Source organism: Diabrotica virgifera, chromosome 4 (genome assembly GCF_917563875.1).
Source record: "Diabrotica virgifera virgifera chromosome 4, PGI_DIABVI_V3a".
NCBI classification, from domain to species: domain Eukaryota; kingdom Metazoa; phylum Arthropoda; class Insecta; order Coleoptera; family Chrysomelidae; genus Diabrotica; species Diabrotica virgifera.
Genome location: NC_065446.1, coordinates 205,993,475 through 206,020,480, shown reverse-complemented (window position 1 = coordinate 206,020,480; position 27,006 = coordinate 205,993,475). Strand labels below are relative to the sequence as shown.

Sequence of the window (27,006 nt, the reverse complement as noted above, 5' to 3'; positions counted from 1 at the left end):
GGTTGCTCATCGTTGTTTATATTTTCGTCATAATGTCTCTCTCCGTCATATTCATCTGTCTGGGTATTATTTACTTTTCTTCTATTTTCTCTTGGTCTGTCGGATCTGCTTCGATTTTCTCGATATCCCTGTTCATTTTGTCTACTATTATTTCTGTTTTCTTGATTTGCGAGTGTGGTGTTTCTATTCTGGTATTCTCGATTTCTGTCCTCATTCCATTGCCTATTTCTTTGTTCATAATTTCCTCTTCCGTTGTCTCTATTTTCGTTTTCCCTTCTGGGATTAAAATCTCGTCTTGTATAGTCCCTCCTATTTTGATTTCTATCTCTGTAATCCTGTGTTTCTCGGGGCCTGTAATCTTCTCGCGACCTTCTTGATTTTCTTTCTCTTAAACGTGATTCTCTTATTTGTAGGAATTGGCATAAACTATCTATGTCTTTGTAGTTTTGCAATGTGATATGGTCTTCCAGCGTTTCTTCGAAATGTCTTGCAATCAGTTCGACTAATTGTTCCGATGAGTAATTATATTGTAAATGTTTTGCGTTATAGTAAATTTGTAATGCATATGTCCTTTCTGATATACCCATCCTATCATTGTATTTCCCATTTTGTAATTCCTTGTTAATTTCCAATTGTTGGACTTTTCCCCAGAAATAATTCAAAAATTTTTGTTCAAATTGTTGCCAACTGCTAAATTCTTCTTCTTTGCAATCGAACCATAGGCTAGCTTCATATTTTAGATGGTTTCTGATAGTTTCTTTTGCTGTTTCGAAATTTCCGATGTGCTGTATTTTCTTTTTCAGGCTATTTATGAACGGCACTGGGTGTAATCTTCTTACATCCCCGCCAAACCTTATCTTCACGTCATCTGTGCTATGTATACCCATTTCTCTTCTTTCTCCTACATTTTGTTGAATATTGATTTCCGCAATCTTTCTTTCCATTTCTTCTCTGATTGCTTGAATAGCGTTTTCAAACTTGTTTTCCAAATTTTCTATTTCCTTTTTCTTGCAATTCGTTATCTCCTTTATTTTGCTTTTGATTTCTTTAATCTCTGTCTCTTGTTGTTGCATGTGATCTTTAATTTTCACTTCATACTTTTCTATGCGTTCCTCCATTTTCTTGTTGTTCTCTTCTATTGCTTGTTTCATTTTTTGTTGTGTCTCATCCATTTTTTGATCCAATTTTTGTTGTGTTTCATCCATTTTTTGTTGTGTTTCATCCATTTTTTGTTGTGTTTCATCCATTTTTTTATCCACTTTATCCATTTTCTTTGATGTTTCTTCTTGATTTTTATCCATTGTCCTTTTTGCTTCATCCATTTTTTGTGACTGGAGTTGCATAAGTTGTAATATCTTTTCTAATGCTGACAATTCTTTTTTTCCTCTTTCCATGATTGTTGTGTTTAAGATATCTTCTTGGTCTGAATTTTCCTCTTGATCTGAATGTTCTTTTTGTTTTTTGTTGTCTTTGCTTTGGCTTCTTGTCACAGACATTTGTTTTCAAGAAGTACTATCCCCGCCAAATGTGAAATTTTAATAGTATGTTACCCAAAACGACTTTTTCTCACCCAAATATTATAAATTGTCAATAAATATATCAAATGTAAATATCGTAAAAATAAAATATTAAATCAGTTATGTAAAATTTGTACCTAAAGAGATCTAAAATTCTATGTTATCCAATGTAAGTATCTCACTTTTTACCACAGGCATATAAATTTTCAAATACCGGCTTTACACTTTCTATCCTTCAAATTTGCCACTAGAAATATTTTTCAATGCCCCACGTTGGACGACAGTTGATGTGATCTTGATTATTGATATGAGATAATATTCTTATATGTCACTTAATTTAATCAATGTATTAATACTAATCTAATTAATTAACCAGATCACATATCAATATGTTTTCAATCTCAGGGCGAATTATAAATTAATTACTTACTTTCGTGGCTTCAAATATTTCTTAATGGTTCCTAATCGGGATAGAAAAGAAAAGAGTAAAAAAAATACACATATATGGGTTACAATTATAATCAAAATATTTTTTATTTTATTTAAAAGGCAATCAATGCTTAATATTTGCTATTTTTTATTATTCTTAAACATAACATTTACAAATGGGAATCTTATTTCCTTTTAGTTTTCAATTGAAAGTTTTTATTAACATTTAACTATTAGGAGTTATTAGCACAACTCTATTTAAGTTTGATGAAGCTTTTCTGATATTATTGATTATGTTATTCAATTTTTTATGTGGAATTTAATACGAAAAACCCATACATTCATGTCCAAACAAATGAGACTGACCTTTTCCTGGTGAACTGAAAATGTCCTCACACAAGACCCGTTTCCTGCTATCCTTGGCTGCGATCAAACCTCGTCCTGGCTTCCAGTAATGTTCTCCTTTGTAAAACTAGCTCGAATAGTTCTCGTTCCTGCTTCTGTTGTGATGCTGTGTTCTACCTTTTTTGAAACTGCTATCAGCTACCGGGACACTCTTGGCTCAAGGAGGTTCTTTTACTCTCGACCTGGCCTACTTCTCGTTCCACGATAGATACTCCACACTCACGGAACTACACCGGCTTTCTCACTCTCCGTACACTACCGTCTACTACTCGACTTCACTTCTCGACAGCTCAAAACATTCTGATCTCATTTTCTCATCCATTCCCCTACTTTCTAAATATCCCTTCCAGATTCACAAATCAATCTTCCACCACCAACTCTCATTCGTAATATTCCTCAAAACCAATTTTTAATCTTTCTAAATATGCTTAATGGATTTCAAAAGAAAATATTTAATTCCCATTCTAAAATACTTTCTAACTATTTACAAATTTTAATGACCTATTCTCTCTTTCAAATGAGTCTTATTTAGCATAGGCTAATGATCGAAACCTTCCGCGAAAAACGATAATGAACTATCATCTATTTCACTGAGTTTTATTTAGCATAGGCTAATGATCGACCTTCCGAAAAGAACGATAATGGTACGCGTCATTCACTTTGTTTATCTAAGCACATTGTTCCGAGTTTCGTACGCTTATTCTAATCACTTCTTAAAATTAAATATAACAATTTGTTGTATACAGGTTGTTCTAAATTTATATGCCCGTGGTTGAGAAAATTGAAAATATTTTATATTAAAGTGAATATTGTTTATAGTTATCAAATTTTAATTTTTATATCAAATAGAAATATAACAAATCCCCGCCTTGTATTCGATAAAATTTATCTGCATTTTTAAATAAATTTTCTCGAGGCAAAACCAACTCCCTGTATATTTCCTTACTTTAATCTACGTCTTATACCCCTTCTTCTTGTATTACTCTAATTAGTCCCACCTGTCGAGTAATTGTTTCCTTATTTTCAGTGTCCTCATCCTGTGTTAGAGTGTCGGCTATTATGTTGTCTTTCCCTTTTTCCCATATCAATCTTCTGTCTTTTTCCTCAGATTTTTCACATACTTTTACCGTGTATTCTGCATCCTCGTTTTCATATGCCTCCTCTTCAAATGCCACTGTTTCGATCATATCTTTCTCGCTTTCATTTTTTTTTGCTTTATTTCTTCTTCTCCTGAGCTCGTCTCTTCTTTTGAGGAATCCCAGGTTTCCTTTGTTTCTGATACTCTCAAATTTTCTTCTTCTGGGCTCAACTCTTCTTTTGAGGAGCCACAGGTTTCATTTTCTTTTGTCTTTTTCTGACTTTTTCTCCCTTTTCTTCTTTGTCCTTGCTTCGTTGCCAAATTCATTTCCACTGTTTGTTCTTTACCTGTTTCGTCCGTATTTTGTTTCTCCTGTTTCTTGTCCTGTTCTTCTTCTTTTTCTTCTGTTAGATTCATCGTATTATTTTTAAAATCTATCACTACATGTTTTTCTGCCAATTCGTCAACTCCTACTATCATGTCATGTGACATGTTTGGCATTATTACACATTGTAGTGCATACATCTTCTTACCCAGTCGTACCATTACTCGTATACCTTCATTTATAGTTGCCAATGTCCGCTTGTTTGCGCCCACTAAATTTACCCTAGGTATTTTGTAAATTAAATTTGTTAAGTTAACTTCTTCTATTAGTTTTCTGTTGACCAATGTTATTTCAGATCCAGTGTCTATCATAATTTTAATTGGTTTCTCGTTGATAAATCCATCCACAAATTTTAAATTAACTCCATTTTTCTTTTCGTTGTTTCTTGCCAATTTAATAAACTCCTTGGGGTTACAAAAGATTCCTGTTCGATTTTTGGTTTTTAGTGAGCGCCGTCGTGAAAAAACGCCGGTTGCTCATCGTTGTTTATATTTTCGTCATAATGTCTCTCTCCGTCATATTCATCTGTCTGGGTATTATTTACTTTTCTTCTATTTTCTCTTGGTCTGTCGGATCTGCTTCGATTTTCTCGATATCCCTGTTCATTTTGTCTACTATTATTTCTGTTTTCTTGATTTGCGAGTGTGGTGTTTCTATTCTGGTATTCTCGATTTCTGTCCTCATTCCATTGCCTATTTCTTTGTTCATAATTTCCTCTTCCGTTGTCTCTATTTTCGTTTTCCCTTCTGGGATTAAAATCTCGTCTTGTATAGTCCCTCCTATTTTGATTTCTATCTCTGTAATCCTGTGTTTCTCGGGGCCTGTAATCTTCTCGCGACCTTCTTGATTTTCTTTCTCTTAAACGTGATTCTCTTATTTGTAGGAATTGGCATAAACTATCTATGTCTTTGTAGTTTTGCAATGTGATATGGTCTTCCAGCGTTTCTTCGAAATGTCTTGCAATCAGTTCGACTAATTGTTCCGATGAGTAATTATATTGTAAATGTTTTGCGTTATAGTAAATTTGTAATGCATATGTCCTTTCTGATATACCCATCCTATCATTGTATTTCCCATTTTGTAATTCCTTGTTAATTTCCAATTGTTGGACTTTTCCCCAGAAATAATTCAAAAATTTTTGTTCAAATTGTTGCCAACTGCTAAATTCTTCTTCTTTGCAATCGAACCATAGGCTAGCTTCATATTTTAGATGGTTTCTGATAGTTTCTTTTGCTGTTTCGAAATTTCCGATGTGCTGTATTTTCTTTTTCAGGCTATTTATGAACGGCACTGGGTGTAATCTTCTTACATCCCCGCCAAACCTTATCTTCACGTCATCTGTGCTATGTATACCCATTTCTCTTCTTTCTCCTACATTTTGTTGAATATTGATTTCCGCAATCTTTCTTTCCATTTCTTCTCTGATTGCTTGAATAGCGTTTTCAAACTTGTTTTCCAAATTTTCTATTTCCTTTTTCTTGCAATTCGTTATCTCCTTTATTTTGCTTTTGATTTCTTTAATCTCTGTCTCTTGTTGTTGCATGTGATCTTTAATTTTCACTTCATACTTTTCTATGCGTTCCTCCATTTTCTTGTTGTTCTCTTCTATTGCTTGTTTCATTTTTTGTTGTGTCTCATCCATTTTTTGATCCAATTTTTGTTGTGTTTCATCCATTTTTTGTTGTGTTTCATCCATTTTTTGTTGTGTTTCATCCATTTTTTTATCCACTTTATCCATTTTCTTTGATGTTTCTTCTTGATTTTTATCCATTGTCCTTTTTGCTTCATCCATTTTTTGTGACTGGAGTTGCATAAGTTGTAATATCTTTTCTAATGCTGACAATTCTTTTTTTCCTCTTTCCATGATTGTTGTGTTTAAGATATCTTCTTGGTCTGAATTTTCCTCTTGATCTGAATGTTCTTTTTGTTTTTTGTTGTCTTTGCTTTGGCTTCTTGTCACAGACATTTGTTTTCAAGAAGTACTATCCCCGCCAAATGTGAAATTTTAATAGTATGTTACCCAAAACGACTTTTTCTCACCCAAATATTATAAATTGTCAATAAATATATCAAATGTAAATATCGTAAAAATAAAATATTAAATCAGTTATGTAAAATTTGTACCTAAAGAGATCTAAAATTTTATGTTATCCAATGTAAGTATCTCACTTTTTACCACAGGCATATAAATTTTCAAATACCGGCTTTAGACTTTCTATCCTTCAAATTTGCCACTAGAAATATTTTTCAATGCCCCACGTTGGACGACAGTTGATGTGATCTTGATTATTGATATGAGATAATATTCTTATATGTCACTTAATTTAATCAATGTATTAATACTAATCTAATTAATTAACCAGATCACATATCAATATGTTTTCAATCTCAGGGCGAATTATAAATTAATTACTTACTTTCGTGGCTTCAAATATTTCTTAATGGTTCCTAATCGGGATAGAAAAGAAAAGAGTAAAAAAAATACACATATATGGGTTACAATTATAATCAAAATATTTTTTATTTTATTTAAAAGGCAATCAATGCTTAATATTTGCTATTTTTTATTATTCTTAAACATAACATTTACAAATGGGAATCTTATTTCCTTTTAGTTTTCAATTGAAAGTTTTTATTAACATTTAACTATTAGGAGTTATTAGCACAACTCTATTTAAGTTTGATGAAGCTTTTCTGATATTATTGATTATGTTATTCAATTTTTTATGTGGAATTTAATACGAAAAACCCATACATTCATGTCCAAACAAATGAGACTGACCTTTTCCTGGTGAACTGAAAATGTCCTCACACAAGACCCGTTTCCTGCTATCCTTGGCTGCGATCAAACCTCGTCCTGGCTTCCAGTAATGTTCTCCTTTGTAAAACTAGCTCGAATAGTTCTCGTTCCTGCTTCTGTTGTGATGCTGTGTTCTACCTTTTTCGAAACTGCTATCAGCTACCGGGACACTCTTGGCTCAAGGAGGTTCTTTTACTCTCGACCTGGCCTACTTCTCGTTCCACGATAGATACTCCACACTCACGGAACTACACCGGCTTTCTCACTCTCCGTACACTACCGTCTACTACTCGACTTCACTTCTCGACAGCTCAAAACATTCTGATCTCATTTTCTCATCCATTCCCCTACTTTCTAAATATCCCTTCCAGATTCACAAATCAATCTTCCACCACCAACTCTCATTCGTAATATTCCTCAAAACCAATTTTTAATCTTTCTAAATATGCTTAATGGATTTCAAAAGAAAATATTTAATTCCCATTCTAAAATACTTTCTAACTATTTACAAATTTTAATGACCTATTCTCTCTTTCAAATGAGTCTTATTTAGCATAGGCTAATGATCGAAACCTTCCGCGAAAAACGATAATGAACTATCATCTATTTCACTGAGTTTTATTTAGCATAGGCTAATGATCGACCTTCCGAGAAGAACGATAATGGTACGCGTCATTCACTTTGTTTATCTAAGCACATTGTTCCGAGTTTCGTACGCTTATTCTAATCACTTCTTAAAATTAAATATAACAATTTGTTGTATACAGGTTCTTCTAAATTTATATGCCCGTGGTTGAGAAAATTGAAAATATTTTATATTAAAGTGAATATTGTTTATAGTTATCAAATTTTAATTTTTATATCAAATAGAAATATAACAATATATATATATATATATATATATATATATATATATATATATATATATATATATATATATATGGAATTTTTTTTGGTTTTATTGGAATCTTGGATTTTTATGGAATCTCTGGTTTTTTTTTTGGAATTTGCCGGTACTGAGAGGTACCTTCAGTTGGTGACAAGGATACACTCCTCCTCCTAGGTTGAGGAACACCGGAAGCTACCTTGCTTGGGCCTCCGATCATTCCCTCGAAAGAGTTGGAGAACCCATCGTCACTTGGTCGACACGACCGGTTTTTATAATTAAATTTGATTGTCAATTTGTTTTAATAATATTTGCACTTTTACCTATTTTTTTTTGTATCAATAACTTAATAATTTTAATAATAGTATATCTTCATTTTTTCTTAAACATAATTAAAATATAATATACAATAATTTTTCAACAAATTTATATTTCCAGGTTAGATCATTTATTTTAAAATAGTAGGGGGGATTATAAACTATCTGGAAAGATAGTGTGCACATTATCTGAAGTTTGAATCCTTATTGAAAACATTTATTTCATTTGTCAGGTATTATACTTAGGTTTGTCACCTCTGAACAGATACGAGATTGTCAGCCAATCTTGTCTACTTCATTAACAATAAGTTTGTATATACATTTTTAGATCAATTAACTTTCAGATATAATTCATTCATTACATATTTTTCCCATATTGTAAAAACCTGTGTTATCAACAGGAGCGTACTAGCTTAGTACGTCCGGTTTAGCTAGTGTATAAAAATTGTATATAGGGTTATAGGTTTTTTTTTCATTAAATTTGTTAGTTGTACATAAATATATGTTTTATTTCCTATAAATTCACATATCTAGATAAAAGTAATAGTAATCTAACAGTAATAATTAGATGCAAGCAGCAGTATAAGTCACTCGGCGAAGTCTTCTTATAAAACTTCCCTGGCGCCTTCTTCCGGACTTCTAAATATCTTCTTGGTCAATATTTCTCTTCTTTTCATTCCTTTTTATTTTTAATTTATTTGCTTGAACACTTCAGTACTTTATTAAGTATCGTCTTATTTCGGGTGTGCAAATTCGGCCTGATCCTCTCCTGAGTCACACAAAAAGTCTCTTACATATCCAGCTAGCCAGCTCAATAACACTTCAACAACCAATTAAGCTACCCCTTCAAAGCTTATATCTATTCTTCCACATCACCTACAGATTCGTTACAATTAGCACATATTCGTAACACCATCTCCAAGGCAAATGAACATGGACCATCTCCAAGACAGATGGAAACATCCTGCTTATATTTGAACGAAGGATCCTGAGAGGAATATTCTGTGACATCTGTGAAATGGTGTTTGGAGGAGGAGGTACAACTACGAGATATACCACAGATATCAACATATTTATATTTGGTGGTAAGAAACGCAGTATTTCTTATAAAAATAGGAAGACTAAGATGGCAGGACATCTAGCAAGTTGTAGATAGCAGAACGACCCTCCTACAATAATCCTTATATCACATGTGGGAAGTAGAAATAGGGGTAGGCCAAAACTCAGATGGAAGGATGGCCTAGATGAGGATGGTAGAAAAATTGGCGCAGCAAACTTTCAACAGTTGGCAATGGATAGAACTTACTGGCGTAATAGACTTGGGAAGGTCGAGGCTCTTTTATAGGGCTGTAGCACCATTGATGGTGATGACATAGTGGAGGCTCTGTTCTATAATCAAATATGAATCTTAATGTTGTTCTGAAGCTATTTTCTTGTGGCATTTTTATATATATATATAGTGGCTAAAACACCCCCGTGGGGGTAGCGCCGCCTTCACAGGCTCTCTAGATCCATGTTTTCGAGGTGGATCAGTCCTCCATTCTTCTTTTCTTAGACTGCATTACATATCCGGTTCCAGCTCCTTCTGTCTCTTGCTCTTTCTTCTGCATTTCTAATTCCCATGTCCTCTAGATCTCGCTTCACCTCTTCCAGCCATTTGGACCTCGGTCTTCCTCTTCGTCTCCTACCGGCCGGAGACCACTTTGTTACTATGTTTACTATCGCCTCTTCTCCTGCTCTCCATACATGCCCAAGCCATCTCAATCTTTGTCTCTTTATTCTCCTGACTATATCTTGCCCCTTCAATTCCTCATTTATTTCATTATTTCTTCGACTCCTGTATTCACCTTCTGCTGTTTTTATTGGTCCTAATATTGCCCGAATTATTTTTCTCTCAGTTCTTCTCAAATTTTCTTCGTCTGTCTTGGTCATTGTCATCACTTCTGCTCCATACATTAATGTCGGTCTAATTAATGTTTCATAGAGCCTTAATTTTGTTGTTTTTGTTAATATCTTGCTTTTTATCATTTTTTTGTTGGCTTGGAATGCTCTATTTATTGCCAATGATTTCTCTTTTATTTCGTTTTCTCTTGTTCCATCATTTGACAGCATGACTCCTAGATACTTATATTTACTTACTTCTTCAAATTTGTATCTTCCCACTTTGACCTCACTATTGGTAGGTTTTTTTCCTAATCTTAACATTTTTGTTTTGTTTTCGTTAATACTCAAACCCACTGTTTTTCCTTCTTGAATGAGTTCCTCTACCATTTGCGTTAATATATCTCTTCTCTTTGCCATTATCACGACGTCATCGGCATATGCTACAATTTGACCTCCTCTATTTCTGAGTGTTCCTTTGTTCATTTTTCTGGTAATATATTCTATTGCCATGTTGAATAATGTTGTGGACAAACTATCACCCTGCCTCACTCCTTTGTTTGTTTCGAACTCTTCTGTTTCCCCTATTTGCGTTTTCACACTCACTCTGGTATGACTCATCGTCATTTTTATAAGTTTTCTTAATTTAAGAGGTACCTGTAGCGTTTTTAGTATTTCCAATAGTTGCTTTCGTTTGATGGAATCAAAAGCTTGTCTAAAATCTACGAAAAGTATTTCTAAGTTTATGTTAGATTCGTTCGCCTTCTCCATTATTTGTTTTAGTATGTATATCGCATCTATTGTGGATTTTCCTTTCCTGAATCCACATTGATATTGCCCTATCTTATTGTCTGTTGCTTCCTGTAATCTTCTTTGTATTATGGTTGACAACACCTTATATACTGTACTCAGTAATGTTATTCCCCTGTAATTTTGACATTCTTGTTGGTTTCCTTTTTTATGTATCGTTATTATTTGCCCTGTTTGCCATTCTTTTGGCATTTTCTCTTCTTTCCAGATGTTTACTATCAGTTTGTGTATTTCCCTATGTAACGGTTCTCCTCCTAATTTTATGAGTTCGCTGTTTATGTTATCTTTCCCGGGTGCTCTTCCGTTTTTGTTATTTTTAATTATTTCGATTACTTCTTCGAGTGTTGGCTCATTCGTTCCATTATTTTCCCACTCTTCCTCCATTTCTGTAATCTCTTCTGTTTGATTTTCTGCCAATAACTCCTTGAAGTGTTCCATCCAGACTTCCATATATGGTTGATCTTGTGTTACTATTTGCCCTTGTTTATTTTTAACTCCACTTACTTTTGGTTTGAAACCTCTATTCTGTTCTCTGATTTTTGTGTAGAATTTCTTGGTGTTTTGAGTCTTACTTTCCGCCTCAATTTCCTCTAACTGACGTTCCATGAATTTTCTCTTATGTTGTCTTATTATTTTGTTGCTTTCCTTTCGTTTTTGTTCGTACATGTCTCTATGTTCAATTTTATGTGTCCGCATCCACTGATTTCGTGCTTTTACTTTTTCTTCAACTGATTCTTTACATTCTGTATTGAACCAGACCTTCTTTTTTGTGATTTGCTTCGTCCCTAGTGTAGTCTCCGCCGTGTGGTTAATTGCTTTTTTAATATCCCCCCATATTTCTTCGATATCATCTCTATCCTTATTCAGTGCGGCAATTCTTTTACCTATTTCATCTCCATACTTTTGTATCTCTTTTACTTCATTCAATTTTTCGATATTCCACCTCTTATTCCTCTCTTTCTGCCTTCTCATTACTTTCATCTTTTGTCTCAGCTTTGCTACCACCAGGAAATGGTCTGAATCTCCGCATGCACCTCTGTAGCTTCTCACATCCATTATACTTGATTGTCTTCTTTTCGATATTAATATGTGGTCTATTTGTGACTCTGTTTTTTGGTCTGGAGAAACCCATGTGACTTTGTGTTTTCTTGGATGCTTGAACATTGTACTGCTGATAGACATATTGTTTCCTGTCGCCATGTTGCATATTCTGTGCCCGTTGTCATTCGTTTTCTCATGTATTGTATGTTTGCCCGCTATTTGCTGTATATAATCCTCCTTTCCTATTTGTGCATTAAAATCGCCCAATATTAATATCACATCTTCTTTTGGTATTTTTTCTAGCTCTTCTTCCATAGTGTCGTAGAAATAATCTTTTTCCTCCTCTTTCGCATTTTCTGTCGGTGCATAAACATTTAGTAGGGATATGTTTGTCGGTTTAGCTTCAATCCTTAGGTAGGCTATTCTTTTGTTTATTAGTCTGACTTCCATTATTTTGTCTTTCATATTTCCAGTTACTATGAATCCTACTCCATGTTGTCCTTGCTTTTCTTCCCCTGAGTATATAAAGGTACCATTCTTTTGATCTATTTGTCCTTTCCCTTTCCATCGAATTTCCTGTAATGCTGCTATTTCTATGTTGTACTGTATCAGAACTGATGTTATTTCTTCCAGTTTTCCTACTCTAAGTAATGTTCTTATATTCCATGAAGCTATTCTTATAACACCACCTTCTCTTTTTTTCTTTTTTGTATTACCCTTCTTACTTTCTTTCTTTTTGCTAATCTTGCTTGTTCTCATGTCCTTTTGTATCATTGCCTTGTCCATTTTTCGTTCTGTTGTCGTCATAATGTGTTTCCGTTCCAATTCTAGTTTTTTAATGTTTGAGTTTCGTTTACTTTCTTTATTTTTTCTCTTGGACCTAGTTCTGTGTCTCCGTGTGGTGATCTTTCACTCGTTGTTCTTGTTCCAGTTTTATTCTTTGTAGTTTCTGCCATATTATCCTTTCTAAAATCTTCGGAATCGCTGTTCCATCTTTTGACCTGGTCTATATCATACTCGTCTCCGTTAATTATTAACTTGTTATATTTAATCTTTGCGTTGTACCCTTTCATCCTTGCCTCTTTCATGTGTTTTATAAGTATTTTGCGTTGTTCGATTATGGTTTTTGGATAATCTTCATTAACAAACCATTTCGATCCTTTTAATTTCCATGTAGCTTTAAGAATTTCCGTTCTTTTATTCCCACTTCTTAACTCTACCAGGACTGGTCTTTCAGAATTTCTAGTTTTGTCTCCTATTCTTCTAATGTCTGTGACCTCTTGGTTGGCTTTGCAAGGTATTTCCATTTTGTTAATGATGTCTTGTACTTTGTTTACCAACATTTGTGTGTCCTCATCGCATGTTTCTTCAATGCCGTGTATTATAAGGTTTTTCCTCTTCATATCTCTTTCTATTTGGTCTATTCTATTTTTCTGCTGATGCAGCTCTTGTTTTAGAAGCGCGTTTTCATTTTTTAGTTCCTGATTCGTATTTCTTAGTTGTTCAAGCTCAATTTGGATCCCATCTAATTTTTCTTCTATTCTCATACCTCTTTCTTCCATTTTATCTAATTTTTCCCGTAGTTCCTTTATAAATTCCTCCATTTCTTCTTAGTCAGAGTTTCCACAAGTTCGGCGTCTCCCGTACAGTTCGTGTTAAAGACCTGCTCAATCCAGCCCCAACCCGTACGAGAGCTAGCTTACCTTGCTTCTTTCTCTCTTTTCTGTATTTCGACTACTTCTGGAGCCGCCTCTGTATTTTGGCGTTTACACTGTTAGCGATAATTCTTATCAGAACTTGTTTTTGTTCTCAAATTAAATAAAAATATAAAATTTAAATAAATGGAATATCCTGCTTAACCTTATTGTAATAATGAAATATGGAATTTAATTAATATCTATTAATTTGTAGCACTTACTTTTGGTTATCAAGAAGCCTGTTTGTTCACTGTACGCACTAGTGTTAATCACTTCAATTAAATTACTTTAGTTTCGCTAAAAATAGCCAATTTATTGCGAGTTTACGTTCAATGCTACCGTTCTCAACAATGCCAGGACCGGACTCCCCCTCCAATTTTATGGAGGGGGAGGGCCCCTGGCATTTTTATAATGAAGTAAATTCAAATGGGAAATAAGCCACAATTTTACCTAAAAATGATTTTATTAACGTTTCGACGCCCAAGTCGGGTGTCGTTGTCAAAATACAAAATAATACTAAATAAATAAAAATGTTGTTGCTTAGTAAAAAATTCTTTTAATAATTTATTTAATCTGACTCATTTATATCGGCAATTCAGACACGTATTATACATTTTAAAGTAGACGACTTTAAAATGATATTGCCAATATTGATGAGTTGCGTTCCTGGGACGACTTTACTAAAAGATAGTTCATTCGATTACATGAAATCAATCCCAACTCAAGAATATCCGCCACAAAAAATCATAGCATGTGATCTGTCTTTAAAAAGACAACCAAATGCAACGGTGGTACTGAAATTCTCGCGTTAGAGATTCCATAGTAAATCACGAGGGAAAACCAGGAAAAACCTCGTGATACTATCCCGACATCGTAAGTATTTGGGTTTACATTTAGTTTACTCTCAAAACTAATACAAAATTCTGACTTGATATTTTAAATTTTAAATATGTATTAACTCGATATGTTACTGATTTACTAATTGCGGTATTTTCTTTCTATTGACTTCCTCCTTTAATATGGGTAACCACATCCTACTGCATTCTACCGAGGATAGTATCACGAGGTTTTTCCTGGTTTTCCCTCGTGATTTACTATGGAATCTCTAACGCGAGAATTTCAGTACCACCGTTGCATTTGGTTGTCTTTTTAAAGACAGATCACATGCTATGATTTTTTGTGGCGGATATTCTTGAGTTGGGATTGATTTCATGTAATCGAATGAACTATCTTTTAGTAAAGTCGTCCCAGGAACGCAACTCATCAATATTGGCAATATCATTTTAAAGTCGTCTACTTTAAAATGTATAATACGTGTCTGAATTGCCGATATAAATGAGTCAGATTAAATAAATTATTAGAAGAATTTTTTACTAAGCAACAGCATTTTTATTTATTTAGTATTATTTTGTATTTTGACAACGACACCCGACTTGGGCGTCGAAACGTTAATAAAATCATTTTTAGGTAAAATTGTGGCTTATTTCCCATTTGAATATACTTCAAATATGAATCATCTTTACTTTCATTTTATTTGTCTTCACTTTTGTGGGTATACAAGGAACTAGTTGCCACTCTGTTCTGCTTTTTATTTTCCATCTCAAAAATCGCAGAGGATAAAAATTCAAATTTTAGTTCCTGTCTCTTTTGACCACTATTTATGTAAAAGTTGTGGCATAGACAGGACCATCATTTAAAAATATTTTCAAATATACAGGGCCACCTGTATATTTGATACAGGGTGTGTCAAATGGTTTTCCTTAAATGGAACACCTTTAGTGTTGTAATAAAATGATATTTTATTACAATTTTTTACTTCTTAAGCAATTCCTACACTCAATCTCTACACCTAACTTCTTTATTTTGTGAGTTATTCGTGATTTTTTAAGCCAAACATTTATTGTAAAAAAAATACGTAAAATTTTATTAGGCTGGCCGTGAAAATATGGAATTAAAAATAATTTTTCAAAAAAAAATAACATGATTCTATACTGACGATCCCTAATTTATTAATATTGGATGAGATATTAAAATACCTACCAGTTCATAGAGAAAGAACAAATGACGCTATAACCGGAAACACCAGAAATTAACACAAAATAAAGATATAAATAAAAGTACAAGTTCGAGAAACACTAGGGACACTTAGGACGAAATACCAAACAAATTACTAAAATATTGTGGAAAAACAATGACAGAACAATATTAACAAAATCATAAAACACAATAGACAAAGTCCAATTACTCGTTTGTCGTAAGATATACGAAAAAAAGTTATTTAGGTAAAAGTTGGGGCACACATAGTACCATAATTTAAAAATATTTTCAAATATACAGGTGCGTGCGTATTGACAGGGCGACACAAACTTATGTTTTTTTAAATGGGACATCAGGTATATTTTTACATTTTTGAATTCTCCTCGATGTTTCCTTTCTTAAAATATATGGGTTTTAATATTATATGAGGTAGTTTAAAAGTTAATTACGTTTTTTTGTTAATTTCGTGGCAACATATACACCCTGAAGAATTGTAGTGATTTGACATCAAATTTTCTATTTATATTCAAACGATTTTTAATATAGTTTACTACTGTTAATCATTAACAGTATAGCGAAATGTTTAATTTTAGTATACAGGGTGGGTCGAAACTCGGAATGAGTATTTTCTGAGTTTTCTGAAATGGAATTTTAGTATTGTAATGAAATTATATTTTATGGTTAATTACTTTTTTATTTCTTCAGCATTCCCTATACCTAAGTGCTTTAATTTGTAAGTTATTCGTGATTCTTTAAGCCAAACATTAATTGCAACAAAAATTACGTGAAATTTTATTAGGTGGTCGTGAAAATATCCAATCAAAAATAATTTTTCGAAAAAAATGCATAATAATCAAGACTGATTCTTAATTTATTAATATTGGATGAGATATCCAAATACATTCGTAGTTAAGGTTGTTGGTGCTTAAAATATTAATCAAACATACAAGACTCTCCCTAATTGGCTATGACACAAAATTTGCTTAAACATTTGACATTATACTATTTATAGTTCCAGTTGAATTGTTACCATTACTTATATTAATTTTTCTAATGAGGAACTGGTTAAAATGGCTTTGTGCTAGGAGAGTATAACAAAAATGACCTACTTGTAACAAAAATTCATCATCAGCAATTCCCTGTTAGACGACAACCAAAAAGAGAAACTTTTGAAAGTATACTAAAACGGTTTCAACAGACTAGACACTCAGATTGTAAGAACGGTTGTACTAATATGCAGATCCTCAGTGACACTAAGAATTCCATTTAATTCCTGTTTTCTTCACTTACAATAGTTTTTGTTCGATCAGATTTATTATAATCTAAGTGTCCAGTCCGTTTTTAAACGTTTCTCTTCTTAGTTATTGTCTATCAGGGAATTCTTATTGTTATACATTTTTGTTATACTCCATTAGAACAAAAATCTTATCAGTTTCTCATTAGAAAAATTAATATTAGCAATGGTAACAAAGCAACTGAAACTATAAAAATAGTATAATGTCAAATGTTTAAGGAAATTTAGTGTCATAGCCGACTAGGTAGAATCTTAGAATATAAAATAAACAGGAAGGAGTATATGCAAAATGACCTTGAGCCGGGAAGGAGGTCGCAAATGGCGACCAGCTGTCAGATTTGCTTTCCATCTCCAGTGACGTACCTTTGAAAGAGGAAAGAAAAGAAATTCTTAACGATTTTATTACATCTTTGATGTTAAACAAACAGCTATAGATCAAGATCAAATACGTATTAATAAAATATTTTGATGAAAAGTCAGTTAAATAACATTTTTTTATACTAATAACTTCAGTTAATTGATTGCATATACAGGAGCTTTACCAGATGGTACGCCTATGCACACAGCTGATCCAATACAAAAACACCTTTGACATCGTTGACAAAAACTTATGAGTCATCCACTAACTTACACTTATTACATTAACTAATAACTTACAAATTAAAGCACTTAGGTATAGGGAATGCTTAAGAAATAAAAAAGTACCATAAAATATAATTTTATTACAATACTAAAATACAGGGTGTTCCATTTAAGAAAACTAAGAATATACTCATTCTGAGTTTCGACCAACCCTGTATACTAAAATTTAACATTTCGCTATACTGTTAATGTTTAACAATAATAGACTATATTAAAAATCGTTTGAACATAAAATAAAAATTTGATGTCAAATCACTACAATTCTACAGGGTGTAAATGTTACTACGAAATTACCAAAAAAACGTAATTATCTTTTAAACTACCTCGTATAATATTACAAAACCATATATTTTAAGAATGAAAACATTGAAGAAAATCCAAAAATGTAAAAATATACAGGGTGTTTCATTAAAAAAAAACATAAGTTTGTGTCACCCTGTCAATACGCACGTCCCTGTATATTTGAAAATAGTTTTAAAGTATGGTCCTATCAGTGCCCCAACTTTCACCTAAATAATTTTTTTTCGTATTTCTTACGATAAACGAGTAATTTGACTTTGTCATACTAATGCCCCACCCTGTATGAGAATGGACAGCAAAGTTAGAATTTATAAAACTTTCATCAGACCTGTTATGCCATATGACAGGGGTGGCCAAGCTCCTTGATAGTCAGAACCATTTTTCAAAATTTGAAATTTTTCGCGAGCCGCAATTAAAAAATTATTTAAAAAGTGTAAAAAAGGCATGTAATTTTTCCTCTCGCAGTTTGAATTTCTCGAATTTTAAAGCGAAATCAAATGGTTTATATCGTTTGTTTTAATTATGCGAATAATTCTACAAGCAGCTTTTACAAATTCAGGATACTTCAATTCTTCATTATCCTTCCAAATTTTTCCGGGACGGCCTACTACTCACTGATCTTCTACCGTCTCTCAAAAAACACTGTCTTTAACACTCTGTCTTCGTCTGATCTTACCACATGACTTGCTCATCTTATCTTAGCTTTTATATATCTGACGATGTTTTCAGTACCATACACAGTCACCAATTCAGCTTTGCGGCGCCTTCTCCACTCTCTTGTCAATCCATCTCATTTGATACTGCCAAATATCATTCTGAAAACTTTCCTTTCAAATACCAGCATCTTATTTATTTCCCGCTGATGTAGAATCCATGTTTCACTTCCATATGTAACAATTGGGTGAATAATTGTCATGTAAAGTCTTAATTTAGATTGTCTTTTTAGAAGCTTAGATCTTAATGATGATGAGAAGGAGTGCAATGCTCTATTCCGCGCAGCTAGCCCTGCTGAGACCTATTTTTATATATGTGGTTGTCATCTGCGATTACCGCCCCTATACATATATTTAAACTCTTTTACTACTTCGAAGTTATAGTCATTAATAGTTATGTTCTGCCTAACTCTCGGTCTTTGAATTTTGGTTACTAGCATGTTCTGCCTAACTCTTGGTCTTGGATTTTTGGTTACTATTTTTTTATAGCATATATTTCGTCTTCTCTTTATTTATTCGAAGGCCCAGGCTACCTGTTTCTTCCTCGTGTTGTGAAAACACCTCTCCCACGTCTCTTGTAAAATGAGCGACTGCACCTAGATCATCAGCAAAGGCCAACAATAGTTTTGAACCCTCGATTCGCAAATCCCCGTCAGCTCAGATGATATTTTACTTATTACATTATATTCTAAGGCCAAATTGAATAGCAGCAGTAATAAGGGGTATCCTTGTCTGATGTTAACATAAGTCCTAATGTTACACTTACTCTTTTATATTTTTGTTGTCAGTAATTTAAGACATTTTGAAACACAAAAATTAAAAGTAATTCAGGTGCATTTATTGAGAGCCACAAATAATTCTTCAAAGAGCCACATGCGGCTCGCGAGCCACAGTTTGGCCAACCCTGCCATATGATATTGAATCAAGAGAAGACACCAATAAAACCAAAAGTATGGTAAGAACAGCCGAAATGAAGACACTAAGAGCAATAGCAGGGAAGACAAAAAGGGATAGAATACAAACAACATCATCACGGAACAATGTGGCGTTCAATGTAGTAAGATGGGGTAGGCAAAGACGAAGAGAATGGTTAAGTCATGCAAAAAGAATGGAGGAGCACAGACTACCAAGAATTGCGCTAGAAGGAAAACCAGCTGGTAAGCATCCACCGGGGAGACTATCAAATAGATGGAGAGATAGCTGGCAGTCCACCTCTCAGGAAAAACTTCAACGTCCGAATTAACAGATCGACAAATTTACAAGTATACGACGAAGAAGAAAAAAGGTAAAGGAAAAAAAAGGGAAAAAACTAATGAATCAGAGGATAAGTTTAGTGTTTAGCAGACGAACAACTGGAGACTCAGGGTAAGTCATTGGGTTCTATGCTCTTCAATTTAATCGTGGATAAATTTATCAAAAACATCTAACAAATGAAGAGGATACATAATGCGATACAAAGAAGTAAAAATACTCTGTTCCGCAGACGATGCAATATTGATAGCCCAAGATGAAAATAGTCTGCAAAGATTAGTCCACATATTTAACATAAGAGCCAAAGAATTCAATACGACAATTTCATCTCAGAAAACTAAAACAATAGTTATCAGTAAAGAACCAATCAGGGCCTAGATTCCGTGCACTGTAGATATCTACATGTCGCTTTCTATCGATATTTGAATTTCAAAATATTTGAAATTTTAGCTTTAATTGAATTATTTTCTAGGTTTGCTAGGTTATACTCTAATTGATAAACTAGAGCAAATCTAGAAAATAATTCAATTAAAGCTAAAAATTCATATATTTTGATATTCAAATATCGATAGAAAGCGACATGTAGATATCTACAGTGCACGGAATCTAGGCCCAGATGTAAAATATAAATATAGCGGTACGCTTTATTTACTATTTTTGCTAATTTTAATTTTAATATTTTTTCTCAAAAACGAAACAACGTTAGTCATTCGAAATGCACATTCAAATAATAATGTTAAGAGAGACATGGCTTTATCCTGTCACCATCTGTTTTCTCACCCACATAAATTAGTTACCATATTAGACCATTATGTCAACAACTCACTTAATACATTCGAAATTGTTTTCTTAAAACTGCAAAAGTATACGCCAGACCTATTAGTGATTTATTGATCATCTGGTCAGAGGAAAAGGAACACAAACATAGTATCGTTTGTGGCTTTCTTCTTTAGTAAAAACTCAGCAGGCAAACGCGTCGGACCACACCCAACGACCCTTCTTCCGAGTGTCTTAAGCGAAACACATTTTTGTACAACAATAAAATAAATATTTACCGTTCGTTTTATTACATTCATTTCAATTAATTCCAGCAACTCACCAACCGGAATATAAATTGATAGTATCAGTATACTGAACAAATAGTGGAAATAAAATACGCTGGAATTACATTTTCAAACTATGGAGACCTAGACAAAGAATTGAGAAATCAAGTACAAAACGGAAATAGCCTGGCAGGATGTCTTAATAACAGTATATGGTGAAACCGACATATTAACACTGAGATGAAGTCAAGAATTTATAAAGCTAGTGTAAGACCAGTAATGACATATGCATCAGAAACAAAACCCAATAAAGCCGTCATACAAAGACTACTGGAAACGGCATAGATGAGAGTAGGTATTGAGAAGAATTACAGCAAATACTCTGAGAGATCGAAAGAGGAGTGAAGACATTAGAAGTCAATGTAACGTACAGTGTATAAACGAGTGGATACTAAATATAAAAAAGAATGGAACAACCACATACGCAGAATGGGGTAGACATGTGTGGTCAAAAGTCAAAATAGCAAGATATACATCACCAATCGGTAGAAGTATCGGCCTACCGCGCAAAAAATGGAGTGACAACCTTCCATTGAGGTATCAATCCGCCAATGAACAAAAAGAATTGCTTATAAAGAGGAAGAAGAAGAATGCTTATAATCTAAGTGTCTAGTCCGTCGAAACCGCTCTATTAAACTTTTAAAAAGTTTCGCTTCCTGGATGTCGTCTACCAGGGAATTACAGATGATAAATTCTTATCTTATAATAATACTCTCCTGAATCATGGATATCAGGATAACTTACAAATTGAATCAGTTGGGTATATAGACGGAGAGGCAGCGCTGAAAAATCTCTTTGAATTTACTAAAGCTAAATTTTTCACAGTTGATTACTGTGATTGTGTAGAGAGACATACTGCGGTCGGTCAAGCGAAACGTAGAACAGGGGTTACTGAGAGGGTATCAAAGTTGCTTTCCTACGAAGGTAATTAAATCCATTTACTAAGGCTGAAAATCAATACACACATTCTAAATTGAATATAAATAAAAGTTATTATAGTCGGTCAGCTATATGACGGGACAGAGCCGGTCGGTCGGCCCCAATCAAGTACAGGGTTATTCACTATATTTTGACCCCCTTTTAAACTGCTTTATTTACAGAATTAGAAAAAAATGTAAAATACAAAGTTATTCGATTTTTTAATTATGATTTTCTGACATATATATCGTACTAGTGACGTCATCCATCTGGGCGTGATGACGTAATCGACTATTTTTTTAAATGAGAATAGGGGTCGTGTGCTAGCTCATTTGAAAGTCTATTTAATTCTCTATCCAGTACTAGAAACACTAAGATCATTATTTATGCAGGATGTCCAAACAAAAATTTTGAATTATTAATTAAATAATTAATTTAATTAAAAAAAAATTTTGGACACCCTGTATAATTAATCATGTTAATGTTTATACTACTGAATAGGGAATTGAATAACCTTTCAAATGAGCTAGCACTCGACCCCTATTCCCATTTAAAAAAATAGTCGATTACGTCATCACGCCCAAATGGATGACGTCACTAGTACGATATATATGTCAAAAAATCATAATTTGAAAATCGAATAACTTTTGTATTTTCCATTTTTTTCTAGTTCTGTAAATAAAGCAGTTTACAAGGGGGTCAAAATATAGTGAATAACCCTGTACATTCACTGGGGCCGACCGACCGGCTCTGTCCCGTCATACAGCTGACCGACTATAATAACTTTTATTTATATTTAATTTAGAATGCGTGTACGGATTTTCAGCCTTAGTAAATGGACTTAATTACCTTCGTAGGAAAGCAACTTTGATACCCTCTCAGTAACCCCTGTTCTACGTTTCGCTTGACCGACCGCAGTATGTTTCTCTACACAATCACAGTAATCAACTGTGAAAAATCTAGCTTTAGTAAATCCAAAGAGATTTTTCAGCGCTGCCTCTTGGACTAATAGAGAATGCTTAAGAAATTGAAAAGTAACATAAAATATCATTTCATTACAATACTAAAATAGGGGTGTTCCATTTAAGAAGACTCAAAAAGTAGATACTAATTTCGTGTTTCAACTACACCCTGTAAAAATACTAAAATGAAACATTTCGCTATATTAATAATCAATTTGAACATGAATAGATTTTTTATGTCAAATCACTACAATTCTACGGGGTGTGAATGTTGCTATGAAATTAATAAAAAAAAGTAATTATCTTTTAAACCTCCTCGTATAACATTACAAAATCTTATATTTTAAGAAAGAAAATATCGAGGAGAATCCAAAAATGTCAAAATTTACAGAGCGTTCCATTAAAAAAAAACATGTTTATGTCACCCTGTCAAAATACTGGTGTTCTAATTTTAAAAATATAGAAGTGTCTACTTTCTGAAACATAGTCTAGGTCAGGTCATTAAATACAACATACGATATAGTTAGCTAGTAATTTAAATACTGCTATTAATTAAATAATAATAACACTGACATTTACACGAGCGGGACACCCTCAAAAAAGCGCTTAGTTTTCGAGATACTGACCACGGAGGGCTGAATGGCTAATTTTATTCATATTTTATATTTTCGAGGGTGCTGAAAACGAAAATGAAGTTTATTTTGAATTTTATGTGGGGGAACATTGTCAAAGCCGCAATTTTAACTTAAAAATAAAAAAAAATAAATCACGTTATTTTGCGTTTACCTCGCTACAACTCTGTTCGATTTTAATATTTTTTTCTGAAATTTTTACAGTATATAGCTCTAACATTTCTGAAGACAACGGTACCTGTTTCAAGCTTTTATTCTTATCCTGATAAAGGTTATGAATTTTTCAAATGAAAAGGTGCGGATTTGTGCATTGCAAAGTTTAATCGCAAAAGTTGTGTGACGAAGTTTAAAATTTAGCTTCTTAATCACGTTTATGTTAAAGTAGAGAGTACAAAGAAGTTTTCTGGTAAGTTTTAGATCAAAATGTTTTATAGAAAAAAAAATAGTACTACTTTTAATGTCGACATTAGAAATCCCCAATATAACGCTTATTTTTCGAGATACTGGCCATGGGTGGAGAATGGCTAATTTTGGTCTTAGATTATGTTTTTGACCGTGAAGAAAACGAAAATGAAATTTATTTTAAATTTTAGGTGGGTGAATATTGTCAAAATTGCAATTGTACCCTAAAAATAAAAAAAAATTAAATCACGTTTTTTGCGTTTAGCTCGCTACAACTCTGGTCCATTTAATATTTTTTTCTAAAGTTTGTACACCATATATCGCTCACTTTTTTGAAGACAACTGTTTCTGCTTTAAGCTTTTAGTCTTATTCTAGTAAAAGTTATGAATCTTTTAAAGTACAAGGTGCAGATTCGTGAATTGCAAAGTTTAATCACAAAATTTGACTGACAAAATTTGAAATATAGATTTTAAATCAAATTCAAAAATAAGACATGAGCACAAAGAAGTTTTCTGGAAAGTTTTGGATCAAAATGTTTTACAGAAAACAAATGGTGCAACGTTTAACATCTACATCTACGTTATAAATCCCAAAAATAACCCTAATTTTTCGAGATACTGATCATTGGTGGTGAATGGCTAATTTTGGTCTTACTGTGTGTTTTTGATGGTGCTGAAAACGAAAATCAAGTTTATTTTGAATTTTAGGTGGGAGAAAGTTGTCTAAAAATAAAAAAAGTTAAACCACGTTTTTCTTAAAATTAAAAGTTGCACCATATTTTTTCTATAACACATCTAGACCTAAAACTCACCATAAAACTTCTTTGAACTCTATGGTTTAACGTAAACGTAATCAAATAGATAAATTTTAAATTTTGTCACTTAATTTTTGCGATTTAACTCTGCAATTCACGAATCTGCACCTTTGTTTTAATTCATAACTTTTATAAACAAAAAAGACTGAAAAACTACAGTTACTTTCATAGTCTTCACAAAGATAAGAAATATATGCCGTAGAAATTTTAGAAAAAAATATTAAAATGGAACAGAGTTGTAGCGAGTTAAAATTCGTGACTTCACTTTTTTTTTCATTTTTAGGTTAAAATTGCGATTTTGACAATGTACCGTCACATAAAATTCAAAATAAACCTTTTTTTCATTGTCAGCACCATCGAAAACCTAAAATAAGACAAAAATTAGCCATTCACCTCTCATGGTCAGTATCTCGAAAAATAAGCGTTATTTTGGGGATGTATAACGTCTATAATAAAAGTTGCGCCATTTTTTTTTCTATAAACATTTGTAACTAAAACTTTCCAGAAAACTTGTACTCTATGTTTTAACATAAACGTGATTAATAAGATAAATTTTAAATTTTGCCTCTTAACTTTTGCGATTAAACTTTTCAATTCACGAATCTGCACCTTGTACTTTAAAAAATTCATAACTTCTACTAGAATAAGGCTAAAATCTTAAGACAGATACCGTTGTCTAATCTTCAAAAAAGTGAGCAACATAATATAGTTGTACAAACCTTAGACAAAAATATTAAAATCGACCAGAGTTGTAGCGAGTTAAACGCAAAAAACGTGATTTCACTTTTTTTTTATTTTTATGGTAAAATTGCAATTGTGACAATTCCCCCACCTAAAATTTAGAATAAATTTCATTTTCGTTTTCAGCTCCGTCAAAAACATATTCTAAGACAAAAATTAGCCAGAAAAACGCGATTTCTTTTTTTTATGTTAAAATTGCGATTCTCACAATGTTCCCCCACATAAAATTCAATATAACCACATTTTCGTTCTCAGCACCTTCAAATATATAAAGAATGAATAAAATTAGCCATTCACCTCTCCGCGGTCAGTACTTGGTCATTTTAGGGGTATCTCCCGCTCGCCTAATTTTCTTAAATTATTTTATAACCTCAATTTTTAAACCATAGCAAGAAATTATTTATAGATATGTACTTACGTCTATGTCTTATTGAATTTACTAATGATATTGATGAAATCAAAAATCACAATATAAAAATTTAAAATTATTATGATATTGCAGCATGTTGCGAAGTTTAAAATAAAAAATTGCACAGATCACTCTCAACTTTTTAAACAGTACTAACGTAAAAACTAAAAACCAGAATGAAAGTCACAGGCAGTGAACGGATGCGGCGCTGATTCATAATCTTCGGAGAAATTAAACAGGACTGTAGTAGCGTATTTAATTTAATTTGCGTTTAATTCGAATCTAATATAATTTCGTTTAATACACTCACCGGCACGAAAAACAGAGCACTTGCATTTTTAAAATAAAAACTTAAAATTTTAATTCTCTGTAAACTTTTATTATTATAATAACGTAAACACAAACGAAACAAACTTTTTAAAAAAATAAAAACCTTATCTTGTAAAAGATATATTTAAAATCCCTAAAAAGGGCTGTATCACAAGAAAACGTTTTCGGAATCAATATTCCATCATCAGTGTTATCACAGGTTTACATGCTTTAAGCCACCAAAATGTACGGGTAAAAACCCTTAAATTGATTTTAAACAGTTGGGGTTACATTATATTATCCGATTTTAAAGGATGTTAAAAATATTTCCAGATTAACCCCTGGCATCACATGACATCAACCATATTGGTTGGGAAATTGTAGGTAGAACGTTACATGGCAGAGTTTAGGTGACAACTTTTTGTGACAACAAACTTTTTTAAGTAATTTCTAAAAAAAACTTAAGTGCTTATCCGAAAAAATGCATAAGAAATCAGAAATAAAGAATACACTATTCGTATCACTTTTAAAAGGGCAGAGGTAGCTGTTTGTATTCTATTGTTATTCTTTTGTTCTTCTTGATCCCATACGGCACAGGTTATCTTTAAGATATCTTATTTACAACCAAACATGGTCTTAATGTCTTCAGACTTTTAAAAGACATCTTTAAAACGCTAAATTTAAGATATCTTAAATACGCCAAATTTAAGATATCTTTTAAACATCATATTTAAGACATTTTTTCTTAAAAATAGGTTATAATTACGTTACGAATTTAAAAGTTAGGTTAGGTTAGTAAAACATTTAAGACAAGAGCTGGTAGCTAAAGACAAACTCCAAACAAAAGCTTTTTCATATCAGTGACTTCAGTGGTATGTATTTCCCATATCTTGTGGTTTTATTTGAGGGTTATTTATAATACTCTACAGATTTCAATAATGCAGTAGGTTTAGATTTAGATTGTTATATTATTAAAGTAAAAAATTAACTTTGTTATTAAGAGTAAATGCATGTCTCCTAATTCAACAGCTTACCTTAACAATATGCTCTTAAAAATATATTTTTTAGGTAGGTATCGGAGCTTGTTAAAGTAGGAGGATCAAAAGCCTATGATTTTGTATCGAGAGTTGGAAAATTAATTATTAGCAATGAGCAAGCTTTAAGTACAGTTGGCTGGGACAAAAAGGCAAACAGAAGTTTTGTGATACAAGAATTGCAAATCTGATAATTGG

General features: G+C 32.6%; 1 protein-coding gene across 1 annotated transcript in view; it reads right to left on the bottom strand.

The window, feature by feature from the left end:
• LOC126884081 (uncharacterized) overlaps positions 1 to 25,642 on the bottom strand; it is a 42,891-nt gene extending 17,249 nt beyond the window's left edge. The window contains exon 1 of the mRNA XM_050649866.1: positions 25,475 to 25,642. The gene's annotated coding sequence lies outside the window, so the exon portion shown is untranslated. The remainder of the gene's footprint in view (positions 1 to 25,474) is intronic.
• Positions 25,643 to 27,006: the final 1,364 nt, after the last annotated feature.